This window comes from Misgurnus anguillicaudatus, chromosome 25 (genome assembly GCF_027580225.2).
Source record: "Misgurnus anguillicaudatus chromosome 25, ASM2758022v2, whole genome shotgun sequence".
NCBI classification, from domain to species: Eukaryota; Metazoa; Chordata; class Actinopteri; order Cypriniformes; family Cobitidae; genus Misgurnus; species Misgurnus anguillicaudatus.
In genome coordinates, this window is record NC_073361.2 from 32,275,026 (window position 1) to 32,293,807 (window position 18,782).

At 36.0% G+C, this 18,782-nt stretch overlaps 1 long non-coding RNA gene across 1 annotated transcript; it reads right to left on the reverse strand.

Moving 5' to 3' along the window:
• Window positions 1-13,421: 13,421 nt before the first annotated feature.
• LOC141362038 (uncharacterized) lies at window positions 13,422-14,990 on the reverse strand. Its single transcript, XR_012367998.1, has 3 exons — window positions 14,714-14,990; window positions 14,498-14,572; window positions 13,422-13,543 (listed from the first exon to the last, which is right to left on the reverse strand). It is a non-coding gene; the product is annotated as an uncharacterized lncRNA (long non-coding RNA).
• Window positions 14,991-18,782: the final 3,792 nt, after the last annotated feature.

Sequence of the window (18,782 nt, forward strand, 5' to 3'; positions counted from 1 at the left end):
TGGCAAGATAATCCTAATAATATCCTGTAGTCATGGCCGTAGCTACCATTGAGGACACCGAGGTCATGTCCTCTGTAGTTTTTTCTTGAAGTTTCATTTCATTTTGATGTGAAAATAGCCGACGAGACAATCCTTGCATCTACGGACCATCACGTGCAGTGATGGAAATAACGGCGTTATATATAAACGTCGTTTCCTTACAGCGTTACTGACATTAAAATGCTGCGCATTAGTATAATTAATCTCACTGAAGCGAGTAAACTTTCATCATTAGACATGCAATGTTTTTCTCTTGCGTGTGTTGAGGGGTGGGAAACACATAACTGATTGGCCTGTGTATGTTAAAGGGGGTGGGACAACCACATAATCAATGATGATTGGCTGAATTTCCATCGTTAGCCAACCAGAAGCAGGATTAGCTCATACACTATATACATGCACAGTCCGAGCAGTGTCGTGTTGCCAACTTGTTGATGACCAAGAGCGATCTTTTCTGTCGTGGTTGGAACTGACGCGAGAGCATGTATCATTCTCTACACTCAACGAGCAGCAGGTGCTGCTAGACAATCACAAGCAGCCCGGTCCTCACGTGCAGTCCGCCCGAGCCCCTAACACCCGCAACGACAGAGCGATGGAAGTACAACAAGCTCAAAGGTAGCGGTCGCAAACAATAAACACTGCTTTTATACAAGAATAGTATGCAAGAAAGGCAAGAATGTTTGTGTAACATGCAACGTAAGAGTCTCTCCACGTCTGTAATTCTAATCTAATAAAGCAAATGAAAATGAAAAGGCTGTAACAAACTTAACTATCATTTGGAAAGCCAGCAAAAGATCAGCAGAGAAGAAGGGAAGGAAGATGAGAAAGTTAAAGGTTATGCAGCAAATAGCCTACACAATATGGGATGCAATACGGCTACCAATGAGATTAAAACCTACACTACTGCTCAAAAGTTTAAGGTCACTTAACTAAAATGTTAACTATGGTCTTAAAATCATTAAATCTGAAGGCTTATGGTTAAATGCTTGAAATTACTTTTGTAGACAAAATATAGCTGTGCCAAACAGATTAATTTTTGTTATTAGAAACCAAAAAATATATTTTTTTGAAATAGATGACTTACACTGAATATTGAAGAAAAAGCAGCCACTAAGAGCCCTTATTATATATAAACTCCTTCTATACTCTTAAAAATTCATCCTAAATTGAAAATTTAAGAAGCTTCTTGAAAAAATGACACAGTTTTGCAGTTTCTTTCTAGGCAAAGGGTGACTTGCACTTCAGATGATGAAATGTAACCATTGATTTATTTTGGATGCTTTTAGTCACCAACAAAATTCTCACAGACACAGTTACATTTGTGCTATGTCGTAGTTTGGACATGTTTATTATTATTCTGTAATATGGAAAAAATGTAAATAATAAAAAAAATGTCCTCGGTATTTGAAAAATCCTGGCTACGGCCTTGCCTGTAGTGTGTGATGCACTAGGATTTTAAATTCCTGTAGTGTGAGCATGTTTAAGATTTGAGAGAAGAATATCTGACAAGATTCTCTTTATGTGTGTGCTGCAACCAGATTTCAAAATCTGACAGGATTTTAAAAATCCTGTAGTGTGAGCCAGGCATAAGAGGATACATTTCAGAAACTGTTTCCTTATTTTGTTTGTTTACTTCATTGAACTGAAACATTTCAGAAGCACAAATCTGATAATTTAAGACTGATCAATACTCCAATTGATAAGAACTTTGAACTTGAATACGGATTTCAGTGTGTTACATATATAATTTGTACCATCTTTGTACATTGATTGTGACTGTGATTTCTGTAAATGAGAAGTAATTTAGAGGGTGCACCCATAGTATATATCCCCCTTCTTCGGGTCTTGCCCTGGAGGTCCGGAGCACTACAGAGTTTAGCTCCAACCCTGATCAAACACACCTGAGCAAGCTAATCAAGGTCTTCATGATCACTAGGAAATCACAGGTGGGTAAGTTTGATTAGGGTTGGAGCTAAACTCTGTAGTGCTCTGGACCTCCAGGGTAAGATTTGAGGAACCCTGGTATATATAGTTAATTGTATTTTTATTGTTGTTTACTATTTTTTTGTGATTAAGGAAAGAAAAAGAAAGGTTTCTCAATACTCAAAGTAAAATAATTTATTAATCAACTTACCTTCTGTCTCTGCTTGTTGCTCACTATCACTGCTACCTCCTCCTTCGTACCGTGCACCCTTCTGATCTTATTATTATGCCTGATCCATAAGTAAGTGAGTTAATACCCGCTACATAAAGAAAGTACACTTTCATGGCAATATTTCTAAACGCATTTAATAAATGATCATTAGACTGATGTGACCTACCAAAGACTTGTTAATTTAAAGTTCATGCAGTTCTTTTTTAGTTGTCTGTTAAAATGTTCAAAAATAATAACTTTGAGTTTATTTTTTTCTAAGGGATGTAATTATTCAATATTGATAGTTGTTTGATTCCAATTTAACAATATTAAAATGAGTTTTTTTTTGTTTGGACATATACAACTCATAATTAATTTATTAAATGTACTTTTGCAAAACAAAAAATCTGACTTCCAAACTGTTTTATTGTCAGTGTAAGCATTGTGGTTTTTGTTTGTTTGCAATGCATTAAACTGAAATGAATACATATTTAATTAACTTTTTGTTTTGATTTGTTTTTCAGTATTTTGAGAAGTACATAACTAGGGCTGCAACTAACGACTATTTTAATAGTCGACTAGTCACCGACTATTGAAACGATTAGTCGACTAATCGAATAATAATTATTTTTTTCTAAAATTAAGCATGAGATTGCTTTAATTCTGTGGAAAATGATAGTAAACAAGAAAGAAGGGGGTAGTTCAATGAACATTTTTTACATTTAATGAAAACAAGTTTTACATTTTTAATAATTGCAGCTACTATGATTTTACCAAAAGGAAGTTATGTATTTCAGCTATTTTATTTATTAGGGCTGTCAATAAATTATTTTTATCTGTTCTAAATTTACCTAAATGTAACACTTTTCAAGTTTTTAATGCTCTAATCAGCATGGATTTGGTCAATATATATGCTATATGAAAATGTATGTCTACAACAGCCTGTTTACATTTTCAACAGAACCATCAGCCATAGTTTTATACATGATTTTCCCTTTAGAAGACCTTGTTCTTTCTCCATTTCTGTTTGCTGCTGCATCATTTGTGACCTGTGCTGGCAAATTGTTGGGAGTTGGGATGAGCAAATTATTTTAACATTCTCTATTAAAAAACTTCAAAACCATTGGAACAATTGTTGGAATCTGATAAAGCATGACATAACTACACCTGTTTACGCAGAGCAAAAACAATATCAATATATGTTACATATGTTTTTCTTTTATTGTTTAATTTTGACATTGAGACAGACCGCTTTAAGATACTGTAGGCTAATGCAAGGGTTTAATATAATGTTACACAACAGATACTTTTTCCCAACAGTTAACCAAACATTCACTTTAGATATAACAGATTATAGGTCATACCTGTGTGAATTCTTGTGAAAACAGATATTTTTAAAACTGTAATTTTGTGTAGATGTCTATAAATATCGGGGTCACGCACTCGCGTGTTTGTGTGCATGCGCTTCAGACATCAGCGTCAGGAAGATCGCTTTTGAGTCTTGTCACTCTTAATTAACTTTTTTATCATCAATCAGGTCCCGAACTTTATCTTTCTGAAACATTAAGCAAGTCCTGCAGTCTATTTTCTATAATTTCTGCATGCTTTAAAAACGAAACTAAAAAGTGAAAGAAGACGCATCTTTGCTTTATATGGATTTGGGACGGTACACCTCTCAGGAAACGTGCAGATAAAGATAATTTTAGATGTTTACTGACCATTTAGAGCATTGGATTCGCTAGACGAGAACTTAATGTTCTTATTTTTATGAAAAGCTCTGACTCATCTAGACAGCGCCGGTTACTTGCTGCTTCTCAATTCATCCAGCTGGGGGTCAATCAGAAATTGCGTGTTGCATTCATTGCGCGTTAATAAAATTAGTGCCGTTAAAATGAATTTGCGTTAACGCGTTTATTTTGACAGCCCTAATATTTATATATATAAATATATATATGCTCAGTGAGGGCAGTCGCCAGTTGTGGGGTGCACGTCTGCTTCTTTTGCAGAAAGGCGTCCGTGGCTCTCTTCTACAGACTGCATGCATGTAATTTACAATTTTGTCTGGCACAGTCGGGCATAACGTTAAATCCTTTATTTATTTATTTTAAAGCGAAAATACGCATATAAAATGTACAATGTACATCCAAAACAAAACGTATTGGCTTTCATGTTATTTAAATCTTACCGAGGCGAGTCAAACTCTGTTTAATTCAACTGTCCGACGTGCTTTTTCTTTAAATGTTCGTGCTTGACCGAGGTGCTGCCGTGAAATTCAAAGACTGCTTTGAAAACCATGCAGGTAATCTTTTTATTCGCCGTATCCAGGCTAAAATGCTCCCAAACCTCAGATGTTTTGGTACGCGCATCTGCTGCGTTGGACGCTGCCATTTCTGTGTGTTATCGCTGAGCAGAGAAGCTAATGCGCATGTGCGACTCATGTCTGACGACAACGTCGACAATGATATTCATTGTCGACTATTTCTATTATCGATTTTTGTCGACAACGTCGACGAATCGTTGCAGCCCTATACATAACCATATTTCACATACAATAGAAGTAGTTAAAGTACATACTGTAGAGAGATGCATTGAAATCACTTCACTGCACTGAAATCACAGTTCAACTGATTGAATTGAATTTTGTATATTTGAATTTATTTGGCAAACTTGTATTTGAAACATTACATTTAATGAGTAATTAAATGTACTGTTAATATACATTAACTTATTTTTTATTTCACATTAATTGCTTGACAGTAGATTGAACAGTGCACTTTAAGTATATTATAAAAACACTAGAAGTAATTATGAAAGTAGATATAAAGTTGTAATAAAGTACCAATTAAGTTGTTCCAAAAAATCACTCTTAATGGCAACTTATTACATTTTATTTCAACTTAATATATGATATATGTGAAATTAATTACACTTAATGTGCATTCAGTGCGCCGAAAAGATTGCATTTAATTCACACTTAAGAGTATTGTAAAGAGACATTAAAGTGCATTTTAAATCACATTAATTGCATGTTATTATATTGTGTAGTGCACTTTAAGTATATTGTAAAAACACTAGAAGCAATTATGAAAGTAGATATAAAGTTGTAATAAAGTACCAATTAAGTTGTTCCAAAAAATCACTCTTAATGGCAACTTATTACATTTTATTTCAACTTAATATATCATGTATTTGAAATTAATTGCATTTAATGTGCATTCAGTGCGCTGAAAAGATTGCATTTAATTCACACTTAAGAGTATTGTAAAGAGACATTAAAGTGCATTTTAAATCATATTAATTGCATGTTATTATATTGTGTAGTGCACTTTAAGTATATTTTAAAAACACTAGAAGCAATTATGAAAGTAGATATAAAGTTGTAATAAAGTACCAATTAAGTTGTTCCAAAAAATCACTCTTAATGGCAACTTATTACATTTTATTTCAACTTAATATATGATATATGTGAAATTAATTACACTTAATGTGCATTCAGTGCGCCGAAAAGATGGCATTTAATTCACACTTAAGTGTATATACTTAAAGTGTATTATTTATGTAATAAGTACACTTTATAAAAGTACACTTAAGCACACTTTTTTTTCACAAGGGTCAATAAGGTGATTAAACTTGTTAAAGGGTTTAGATTGAATTTCCCAGTGCTGTTTCATGAAATAAATGGTCTATCGAAAGTAATACATTTAATGCAACAAAGTAAAAAAGTATTAAACACATTGAGTCATATTTTACAAAAACAGGCAATATGAATAGTGCTTTAGTGCAATGTAGTACATTAGAATGTATATTATGTGAACAGACAAAATATACATTGTTAGAACACATGCAGTGCGCCACATTAACACAATTAAACATTACAAAACTCCCTATGTAGAGCTCCTTTAAGGGCTGGGTGATATATAAATATCATAATATAATTGTGTGTGATTGGCTGTTAGATTAATCCACATTGAGTAAAAATGCCCAGAGCTTATCATCACAATCGCCATAAATTTTATCATGATCAGATATGCTGATGTTTAATCGCCCTAGTATAGAAACATTGTTAATGTTCTGTGAATAATGAGTGCGGATCAAGAAATAAAGTTAGTATAAGGCACTTAATTGCAACATGCAGATTGCCTTTGTTACATTCCTGCACCTTTTGATTTGTATGCAATTAAATATTATTCAATAACAGGGACGTGCACAGACATTTTGAGGGGCAGGGGCTCAAGTGAAATAAAGGGCACTTCTCATCATTATGTATATTTTTTTCTTTTTTTTTAAACAAAAAGTATATATATTAACGCAATTCTGACTTCCTTTTTAAAAAAAAATATTTTAAAAGTTCAAAAAGGTTCAAACTCACACAATTGTTTAATTTTCAAAAGATGTCTACAAAATAATCAGTTGTTCACACTAGGGATGCACCGAATCCAGATTTTTTAGGTTCGGACGAATCCCGAATCCACCGTTTAATATTCGGCCGAATCCGAAACCGAATACCGAATCCTACTTGCATCCTTATTCCATTAACACAGTAAAACACATTAATGAATTATACAACGTCCACAGCAGTGTATTTTTCATTTTAATTAAATTTAACTGTGCATTATGCCAGGATGACAAGTTGGAAAACTATTTTGACAATTACCATAAGCCTATGCATAATGAAAGCGATGCGTTGCGACACGCTCGTTTTTCCAATAAGCAAGCATCTCCGCGCTGAAAACTATATTTAACTTTGAGTGAGAAGCTCCCCTCAGCAATGTCAGTTTTCACACAGCCGTCCAATTACAATGGAGGAGGGGCGGGACATTACCACAGCAACCAACCGGCTCACAGCTGAAGCATCACAGCTACCAAGCGCTCGGCTGAAAAACAGCTGGCATTTGGCGTCCTCAAGGCGTTTTCAGCCGTGTTTAAAAAGTTTTGGTGTGTCTAGCCCCTAAGGCTCACTGAAAGAAAAAACTCATCTCCACATCAGCACCCGATGTGTGTAATCCACGGCCACGTGACGTCGACCAGCGTAGCGCAAGCCTAGGGTTCGGTTCGGTGGAAAAAAAATCTAGGATTCGGCCGAACCCGAACCCCGTCAAAAAGCCCAGTATTCGGCCGAATCCGAATCCGAATCCTGGATTCGGTGCATCCCTAGTTCACACAGACACCATGGTCTCCTTAGTAGTCTAGGTTTATAGAGCAGCAAAGGAAGCCATTACACAATGTGCATGTTTTGAAAACATTAAATTACACATTAATTACAAATTTGTTAAAATGCTAAAAACAAAGTTGTGACTGCTGAGTTAGCGCTACATGCCAATAAATGCTATATCATATTCTAGCGTTTAGCTGATTAGTTGTTAGTTGTTAGTTGTTACTCAAAATGTATTTTCGTCTGATAAGGGCTCAAAATATAAGGTCTGTTTACTAATGTGAGCTTCTGGCATGAGCCTCAGAGCAGAGCAATCAGAGCAGAGCTCAACATTATTATTCATGACCCTTTCAAATAGACCATTTAATTAAAATGACAAATTCTAGGGTTGTAAATAGACATGTAAAAACGTTTCCGGATAATTTTTGCACTTAATAAAGCAACATACCTTCTATGTAATTGTCAAAGAACAATTTAACATATTATGACAACACATCATATGGCACCTTTAATCTTAGGTTTCATATTTATTAGGGTTACACATGTCAGAAACAACAAATATAGATTAGGCCTATTTTATTTGTATTTTACTTTTTTGTGATGTCAGTGAAAATTCTGACTGGGCAAGTAAAATACTGAACCATCAGATTTCTTCCCAATCTACTACATCACTCCAGTATACTACATTTTACTTATTTAACAGCCATTACAAAAAAAACGCCAACAAAAAAGCTTACTAATGCAGTTAGCAATTATTTTATTGTTTGTGCTTTATTATTTTATGAGCAGTCTGTTTAAACTACATACAATACACTGTTACAAGTTTGCAACTCTTCAGGTTAATATGGGATTGCCATGGAAAACAATGTCCCTGAATCGGTATGTGTAAAAACGTGTCCCATATTGCATAAAACTGTTAATATAAGAATGCTTTCTTCCTCACACACTTACCGGTAGCTGCCTGCATAATCATGCACATGATTGCTTCTCGCTCGGGCTCACGGGCTGAGCTTTGGCGCTTAAAGCGCGCGAATGATGCAGCACGAGTGTAGACAAACCAATCAAAAGCGAAGTAAGTTAGAGAGGCGGGACTAAGGAAAGGTAAAGCCAATCATATTAGCGATTTGAATTTTGGAGGCGGGACTCATCTGTTAACCGTTTGTGTGCCACAAATAGCGCTATTTTTCTTTATGTAAGAGTTTAAATCCCATTTAAATGATTTCTGAATAAATTCATGTTAAATTAAATAAGCAACAAGTAAAAAACACAAGAAACAGACATACATCAGTTGTTATATGAATAAAGATCATATTATTATTTTTTTTAAAGCACCCTAGAAAAAAGGGCACTTTCTCTCCAGGAATAAAAAGGGCAGGTGCTCAAGCCCCCTTTGATGTCTATGTGTGCACGTGCCTGTTCAATAATAACACAACAATAAACAGAATACTTAAAACAATGAATAAGTGAACCACATGTGTGTTCTTTACAAATACAGGACTTTAGAACACACAAGAAAACGAATGTCCTAAACTGACAATAACTGGCTTTAATCTGCCGTTTGCAGGGATAACTCTACATCAGTTCCTTTTAAAATGTGATGAACTTGCCAATAAACACTACCCGCTGGTGAGGCAAAGTTGTCCCGCATCAGATTGCGTTGCACTATAGCTATTGCCATACAATTGCGATGCGAGGTGTATTTCATCGGTTGAAAAGCACACATCCCGTGAATCTTCCACTGCCCATCAACCATGTTGTGGTCAGCAGTCTGCTACAGCTGGAGTGGTAGCAAGTACCCCAAAGCAATGTGGAAACTGCCACTTCGTTTCGAAGTCCATGGCTATTGTATGCCACTCTCCTTCCGTTGATGGTGTCTAAAACAATAGGACACACCAAATGTCACTGATTAAATTATTATATATTCAAGACTACAGTTTACAATGGATTTATTTGCATAGTTATATGCAGAACAAAGTTGGATAGCCATGCTTTTGTGAGTCAAACACCTTGGGTCTCATTTATAAAACTGTGCGTAGGATCCTTACTAAAAGTCTACGTATGCACAAAAGCCAAAAAGGCATATGCCAAAAATTATTAAGAGAGACAAAGCAATGTTCCCTTTCTGCAAGTGTGCGTACATGAATTATCTTCAGATCCCACCATGCAAGCCCATTCTCCCATTAAGTTTTTTTTATAGATCACAACCTTTGCGTGGGAACTGGCATAGGCATGTTTCCAGACCTGTTTTGTGTGTACGCATGCTTTATAAATGAGACCCCCTCTTACTTAATCCATATAAATAAGTATAACGATAAACTAAACAACATGTAGAATAACAAATATTACAATATTAGGTTTAGAACTAATTTTATATTTATTGTTGTGTTAGTTCCACAATTCATGTTTCTACACAAAATACTTTAATATACACATAGTGTAAGCTCAGATAAAATGATGAAATTAATGTATACAGGTATGTATAGACATAAAAATAGAATTACTTATGCCTTTCAGAACTATATCCCTGTTTCTAATAATACTTTTTACTAAAATACTTTTATCAAAGACAGTCAACTGCTGATGTCCACAATGTTATGGGTGTTCTTTTTTATATTTTGTAATAACCCTACCTTCAAGAAATCGTCCTTTATAACCTGGTACAGAGCAGAACATCCAAAACTATTTGTGAGAGATGGTGCTGGTCTCCCATCCTGGACTTGAACCTGATGAACTTGAACGTGTCACCTGTAAGACACAAAAAAGTTCAAAAACATACCCAGACAGAAAAACCGTTATGATAACATTCAGTTCATATTCGTTTGAAATGAAATCACACAAACCTGTTGCATAGAATCGCAGGGTCAAAGACAAACGCTCTGCGAAGGCTTTGCGAAGCCTGTCCTATTCTATTTGAACGATCATTAAATCAAGAAACACAGCTTTTAAGCACAGTAGACAACACTTTGATATTTTAAATGTGATCATAGCCAAACATAAGCATGCAGCTTTATTAAACAAGCTGTAACAGTAACTCACCTCAAATCTTTAATCCCTGCTGTCCGCGTGTGGTTCTGATTCACCTCTCCACATCACATCTCTATAATTTTTTTCTTTTGCGGCTTTGCATCGCGCAAACGGTTTGCAGCACTAATTTCTGTCTGAAGTCTATATATACAAACAAAAGTTTTGCGCGTCTTGTTTCTTCTTCTGTGGGTTTTTACCGGCACGCGTGTAGTTTGTCGTCATTTCCGGTTTGTTTTATCGCGTGATTTTTCGTGACAGAACGGGGTTTGTAGACAAGATAGAATCGTTGGGTAATAGAGTTGTTCTCAACTCGTGTAGTGCGTTACCTCCTGTTGTGGGGCATTCACGTTGTGTCGTGTGGTGTGAACTGCTCAACAACGTGAACACTCCTGATTTCACAGAGAGCAAGTCATGTAGTGTGAACCGCACAGCTCGGACCTACGTTTCAAAGTCATGTAGTCTGTACGAGCCTTAAGAAAAGCAGACGATAGACTGAAAATGAAGTAATGGTTATAAGATCCCATGGTACTGTTGCTGCGCAGAAGCATCATGTCCTTTCAAACCCTCCTCAGATTTTGAGTTTACTGATTTTTTTTAATGAAACGTCCAAAAGACAACGTTGACAGCAACAGAAACAAACCTTTCTATTGCGGTTATATTTCTCCATATAAATAGATTTTTAAACTTTATGGAGTGGTTTCCCGGACAGGGATTAGCTTAATCCAGGACTTGGCCTTAGTTTAAATAGAAAATATAACTAGTTTTAACAAGCAAGCCTTACTAAAAACATTACTTGTGTGCATTTTGAGGCTAAACAAAGTGCACTGATGTATTGTAAGACATGTCAGTGCAAGTTGTTTTCAGTTTGGACAGCTCTTACATTTATTTTAGTCTAGGACTTGTCTAATCCCTGTCCGGGAAACCGCCCCTATATGCATCACCATATATAGCTTATGTCAAGACATAGCCTACAGAAAGCTGTCTCGTGGCATATAATATAATGCATAGACTATTTATACAAGGCTACAGCATAGGAAATTGCCCTTCAACCCTGCTGAAAAAAACAATTAAACCATTACAGAAATTCCTAATAGTTTCCAATAAAAACAAAATCATGTTTAAAAGTCATTTTATTCATCTGAATTTGCAAATATGAATTTTGTTGTTGGTGTAGTTGTCTTCTTATGGCCACCACCATCCACCCATTCTGGCTCATGATGTAAATATGATGACAGCATCTAAAGAGGTAAAAAAACCAAGTTATTACATTTTTAAAAAATGCTGCATTTTAGCCCATGTACACTTTTTTTTGTTAATGCACATCAGGGCAAGATCCGTGTTCTTTAATGGTCTGACTTGAAACATTGCATAGCCATCTGATGAAGGAAGAAAGCTGTTGTGTTTACATAGATGACAATGAGGTTCAATCAAGATCAACTACAGTGCATTCAGAAATTATTCAGACCCCTTTCACTTTTTATTTTTATGTTGTTGCGTGATACTGTAATTGTTTAGACATTAATAATAATTCAGTAAAAACTGAATTTTAGAAACTTTTGCTAATGTATGAAAAAAGAAAAACTGAAATATCATATTTACATTATACATATTCAGACCCTTTGCAACAACATCTGCAATTTAGCTCTGTTGCCTCCATTTTTTATTGATGGTTGCTGAGATGTTTCTACACATTAAAGGGTCCTGATGAACACGAAGATTTTTTGAGGAATGTCTGTAACCAAACTGACCAGAAGCACCATTGACTTACATAGTAGGATAAAAGAATACTATGGAAGTGAATGGTGCTTCTGATCGTTTGGTTACAAATGAATCCAATACTGAATGCTTAAGTGATATCGACCTTATATTTTCAACACCCCCAAATGAGATGCATAACAAAACAAAAAATATTGACTGGTTGCTTTATGTGTAGATCTAACAGTCTCTTGTGCAGTCCCTTAACAATGAAAGCTTAGATGGATGCCAGAAGTCCGTAGCCTTCAAGGCAGCTTCTGCAGTGAAGCAGTTCGAGCTCACCGTTGGTCAGATGAGTAGCGCAGATATGGTGACATAGAAATGAGACTGTTTTTGAAATCAGCTTGAAATGTTTCGAGCATTTAAGTGATGTGTTTCCGTGTTTTCACGTGTCCGTGGCGCAACTTTTTTTTTGTGCCGGTTTCACGTGTTGGTTGTTCAATGTTTTTTCCTTTTTTCAAACCATCGTCGCTTGGGATTGGGGTTAGATTTGTGGTTTTCGTCAGATTTTTAAACTGTTTTCGCGCGAGGATAAAGTTGGTTTATACGTTTATTTGTCAGAAATTTAAACTGTTCTTGCTTGGGGTTAGAGTTGGGTTAGGGTGAGGATGTCATTTTATGAAACAGAAAGTTGTTCTGGCCCCAATCCCGAGCGACAATGGTAAGAAAATAGGAAAAACAATTGAATAACCAATACGTGAAACTGGCACGAAAAAGAAAGTCGCGCCACGGACACGCGAAAACACGTCACTTAAATGTTTGAAACATTCTCATTCCCATCCCACCATATCTGCGCCACCCATCCCACCAACGGCGAGCTCGAACCGCCCCACCGCAGAAGCTGCCCTGAAGGCTCCGCTGAGGGCTTAAACCAGTAACGAGCATTTTGATCGGTCGTTTTTGTGAACCAATCATATTCTTTCTGCCCTCAGAACATGTTTTGAGTAAAGGAAATCTCCTACGTGCACTTCAGAACCTCTGGACTGTCTGTGTGGGACTTCAAACTCGCTCAAACCAGCAAGGCATCTTGTTAGCAGACATCCCTACCTGATCAAAAACTTGATTAGGAGATGTTCTAATCCTATTTTTAATATAAGTTTTACAAACTTACCACTGGTGATCTGGCAAAACAAAGACTTATCAAACATCATCTTCCCAAATCTCCTCTTCAGGCTTATCTTAGCGACCATTGCATTTGATAAAGTTCAGAAAAAGAAAAACATATTTCATTAGTACAGAAACATAAATGTAATGTTTTGGTTAGAAGAAAACTGTGGCCAAAATACAACTTTTAAAGAAATTAAGAATGTTTACATTTTTGTCATGACACTATTACTTCATTACCTTTTAAGGGGGAATGATTTGGGCATCTGGAAAGACACACAACTTTATCACACTGTGCATTTTATCACACTTCTTCAAATTGCATGGTGATCTGCCTACAATTTAAAACACATAATAAAATAAAAAACAAGTCATAGCTCCTTTAAAAAATAAAAAATAAATTGTGAAATACAAGACACTGCATCTTAATTATTAGGATTAGTAGAATTTGATTCGATTACAAAACAAATATTAAATGCATTGTAAGGTTTTATGGGAGGCGCTTCACAAAAAGAAATGGTAAATTACTGATTTTTATTACTAAATGGTAGCTTGGTGGTGCATTACAAGGGTGGGTGGTAGCTCATGGACATAGCAATAATTAAAAAAATTATGATTAAAGCCATGAAACATAAAGATAGGAAAAAATAAATGCTGTTATGTACACCACCACAAATACCCATTTTTTTCTGTCAACATGAAGCCTCTTTAAAACTTGCATCAACATCCACTATGAACTATGAATTAATGGCGTTCTAAGCGAATCTGCGAGACGTTATTTTTTGTTGATGTTTGAATTGTTTTCAAACAGCCGGAGCATAGCTAACTCCTCCCCCTCCCTTTCGTGCTTTCATGAACGCGCCCAACCCCTACCCCCAAATCCTTTTTGTCGTTTATTGGCTGGAACACTTTGTTTTGTTTTGTGGTGTAGGTTTGGCCACTGTGTTTATATTGCAGTTTGTGGAGCCTGGGCTGTCTACAGAGATCGCGGTGGACAGGCAGCAAGCAGATAGTGAGGAGATGTTTGCTGTATGTAACAAAAAAAATGTATGGTCTAAAACGCGTGAATTCGCTTAGAGCACCTTTAACTTTTGTCTCTGTATACTGAAAACAAAGGGTTTGAAATATGTAGGCCTACATACTGTAATAGGTATAGTGGCATACAAAAGAAATTAATTGCTGTGCTGAAAAGTAACCATTGTATCCTAAATAATTTTCCTAATGACAATGATAAACCAGTCCTGAGAAACAAGTAGCAGGTGTTTTTATAAAGCACTCTCACTTCTCACCTGTGAAGTTTCTTGTGTTTGTGTGTCATTCTGTTTCTGACCTCACAACCCTTGCTGTCTGTTTCTTGTTCAATCCTGACAATATATAAAATTAGTAAAATTAGTGCAATATTGGAAATGAATTCTATAAATGACCTTTATCAGAACATGAATGCATACACTTGCATACTGCATTTAAGTAATTACTGGAAAATAGCAGAGTTAACACAACGTTACCTGATCCAGATGTAGTCGCTGTTGATGCATGAAAATCTCAGCATTGACAAGATCACCATCACTTTTCTAAATTGAAGGTTTCTGATAATGAAAACATTACAAAAGAGTTATAAAATATACTGAAAACAAGAGCACATTTGTCTACAAATATTTTCGATTTCCATTAAAACGTGCTAATTATTCAACAAGAGAAGTGAGCAGAATTACACCATTACAGTTCATTTCAATTCGAATAGAACATGCCAACTTACACGACTTCACCTTTTCATTCAAAGGAGTTAACCCTACTGAAAAATCCAGCTAAGACCAGCATAAGCTGGTGAACTGGTTTTAGCTGGTCTCCCAGCTTGGTTTTAATTGGTATTGCTGGTGTCGCAAGCTGGTCTAGCTGTGTTTTGTTCCCATTTTAAGCTGGTCTAGCTGGACTTAGCTGGTCAGATGGAAGACCAGCTGACCCACCAGCTTAAACACTTTTCCAGGCTAGGAGGACCATCTTAAACCAGCTCCTGCACCTTAAACCAGCTAAAACCAGCAACCAGCTTATGGTGGTCTTTGCTGGATTTTTTAGTAGGGAAGTGTTTCATACCGCTTTAAATCATGGATACAGCGCGAGGGACCGCAGTTTCGAGCATAAACGTAATGTAACATGTGATTAACCGATTGCCATGGAAACACTAAGTTCACGTCGACTATCTAGTAGTCCCTTTAAACTTTATAACTGCATTTATACACATTACCCCGTCGTGAAAACCTCCGCATGATTAATGTCGGATTCGACCCCCATTGTATAACGTCATCAATAAGTTTAGATTAATGTCATTAACACGAATTGCTAAATGTATACGTTATTGCGAATTCGTGAGCCATAAAACACCAACATCTCATCTAAGTTTTAACACTTAATCAGTAACATGAATTTAAAGAGTAACTAAACCCTAAACCAACTTTTTTTAGTTAATGATCTGTAAGAATGATGCTTTATTAGTGCTGTTCATTGATTTTAGTAAGTTTTTTTAAATTTGGATATAAAGTGTTTCAATACTGCAATATATGGTGTAAAAACGTCTAAGTGCTTCCCTCTTCAGGTTGAACGGTGGCTACTGCAGTTGAAATTTCCTATTGGATGTTGAGTCCAAAAAATGACTCGTGACGTAAGCAGATTCAAGCTCACCACGCCCTTGTTACGATCTCACCACGCACTTGGTACAAGCTTAGTTCGTCCCCTCTATCTACGTTGGGATCTGCCCACTTTTCTTGCATTTTTCAAATATTGTCAGTGGGCGGAGTCAGGGTCTGACCAGGGGTTTAGTTACGCTTTAAGAGAGAGCAAGCAGCATTAACTGACCGCACCGCACTCATCGAGCTGCTCCTCCTTACAAAAGGCTGATAGGTGTCTGTGGCGCCTGTAAGACCCTCGGATATACAGTAGTATACACTGACTGAACTACGATATTAACACTTTTCCCACCGAAGTAGCCCAAAAAGCACTTACATTTATAACTAGTTGCTTTTCTAAAGTAAAAACAACCAAGTGGTTAAGTTGATAACAACAGATATCATATCACTTGATTAATATTCATATTAACGAAGTCCAATTTGGGGGGCATCCCGTGGACTAGCAAATTAACCACTATAACGGATACATTCCCAACTAACAAAAAAAAAAACGAATTGGCATCGTGCTTTTTGTCATAACACTTTGTGAATAAAATAACGTTATGCGTTTTAAACATTGACCTATTGACTTTATATTTCCTTACCTCTTCTTTCTCCGAAGCTTCCTCGTGTGATACGCAAGATCTCGCAGACAGCCATCAGAACCATAGATATCATATAGAAGACTAGATGCCCTATTGGCAGCTGGGGACTGAGAAATACGGCGGCCATCTTAAACCGGTCGTACTCCTAGTTTCGTTGCATGGCAGCAGATAAGATGCCAGCTAGCACTGTGGAGCACTGTTCTAATCGGCAGACCATCGCAAATAGAGCCCGGAGGATTATTTTCACAAGTACTTTTTAACATTGCGGTACCATTGGTTGTATTTTGTGAATAGAATATTACCAGAAAACTGAGAAAGAGCCAGGTTTATTGATTTTACTGTACTGAAATAGCCATCATCTGCCAAGGGAAATTCCCTTCTCAATATTTAAAAACACATCATTAGTCATCATAGAAAAATATTACAGGACTATAGGCTTCCTTGTCACTTATTATACCTGAAAATTTTGCCCAATCTTTACCTGAACAAATCTTCCTAACAAAATTTCAAAAATAATATTTCTATCAAAATCTAATCAGTTTCCCTTCAACTTCTGCTTTTCTCAATTAAAGCAACACCAAAGAGGTTTACAAAAATAAATAAAATATTTACCAAAAAATACTGCCACTATTAGTCTTAGCTCTTTGTATTTAATGTTCCAAACATGTAGTCAGACTTTTATATGTATACATTAACTAACAATGTAAAACATTCTTTGCTGCCTTAAATTTGAGATGAAATTGCAACAATACAAGACACTTTTCACAGTAAAAAGTGTTCACCCGTTGTTTATCTACAGCAAAAATACAGTCATTAACTGTGCACAATTTAAAAAATATATAATGTTTGGTCATATTATGTTCATTTGAAAATTTAATATTTTGACTATTGTGGGTGTTGCATTCATGCACATTTGCACAGAATAATAAATGAAAAAAGAAGGTTATTGCTGTTGTCTAGAGATCTCAATGCTTCAAATAGTATTAAAAAATCTAGAATTGTGTTGTGGACATTTTATGAGAGGTTTTAATTATACACGAAATTTTCTATGTGCCATATTTGGTGAAATTGGTTGCAGTGACTTTGTTTTGGAAGAATATGTTATTTCCAGATAATATCATTTTTGACAATAACATATAACAATCGCCAATGCAGCCTCCAACACGTGGTGTTATTGAATGAATCAGAATTCAAATGAATCGGGTGAATTGATCGAACTTACTCATTGAGACAGCGACTTACCGCCACCTTGTGGCTATTTTAGTTTGATATTAAACATATAATTTCAGTGATTCCATCATTTCTATTTTTTAAATGATATTATAATTAAAGCATTAATCTCATGTTTTTATATGCTATAATTGCACTCCCTGCTAAAAAAGCAACATACACCATCCCAGAAATTCTATTGGATTTATTGGTTTTAATGGAAATTTGATTGGTTGTATTGGAAACTATTAAAGTCTCTATGGGTCTCTGTCTGTCTGTACTGGTATGTGTTGGGTTCTATTGGTGGGGCCATTAAATCCTGGAATATGTCCCAAAACACACTACAAAAAGGAATTTTGTGATGGTTTTTATGGTAAAAACTAATGGTGGGTATTTTAATGGAAACCATTAGGAATTTCTGTAATGGTTTTATTGCTTTTTTCAGCAGGGTTGAAGGGCAATTTCCTATGCAGTAGCCTTGTAAAAATAGGCTATGCATTATATTATATGCCACGAGACAGCTTTCTGTAGGCTTATGTCTTGACATAAGCTATATATTGTGAAGCATATAAAGTTTAAAAATCTATTTATATGGAGAAATATAGATAGAAAGGTTTGTTTCTGTTGCTGTCAACGTTGTCTTTTGGACGTTTCATTAAAAAAAATCAGTGAACTCAAAATCTGACGAGGGTTTGAAAGGACATGATGCTTCTGCGCAGCAACAGTACCATGGGATCTTATAATAATCATTACTTTATTTTCAGTCTATCGTCTGCTTTTCTTAGCAGCTCAGTCACGCGTCACCTCGCCATGATTTGGATCACCTGCATGGCGTTATGCGTGTCTGCTGTGTTTGCACGATCACCCTTTGTTAGATTTAATCCCGCTCAGCTGATTCCACTTGATGACTTGTGATTAAGAGGCGCATTAAGCATTCAAATTGTCACATGTTGTGCATTGCAAAATTAGCAAACGCCAATGTAAAGTGTTTGCAGCCGCGTTTCAAACGAGGCATTGATCAATATTCTTGCGTGTGCTGGTTTCTCTCCGCGTTCTGTGCTGCTGGTGGGCGAGCCTCAAACTCTGATCAGCCCCCGTCC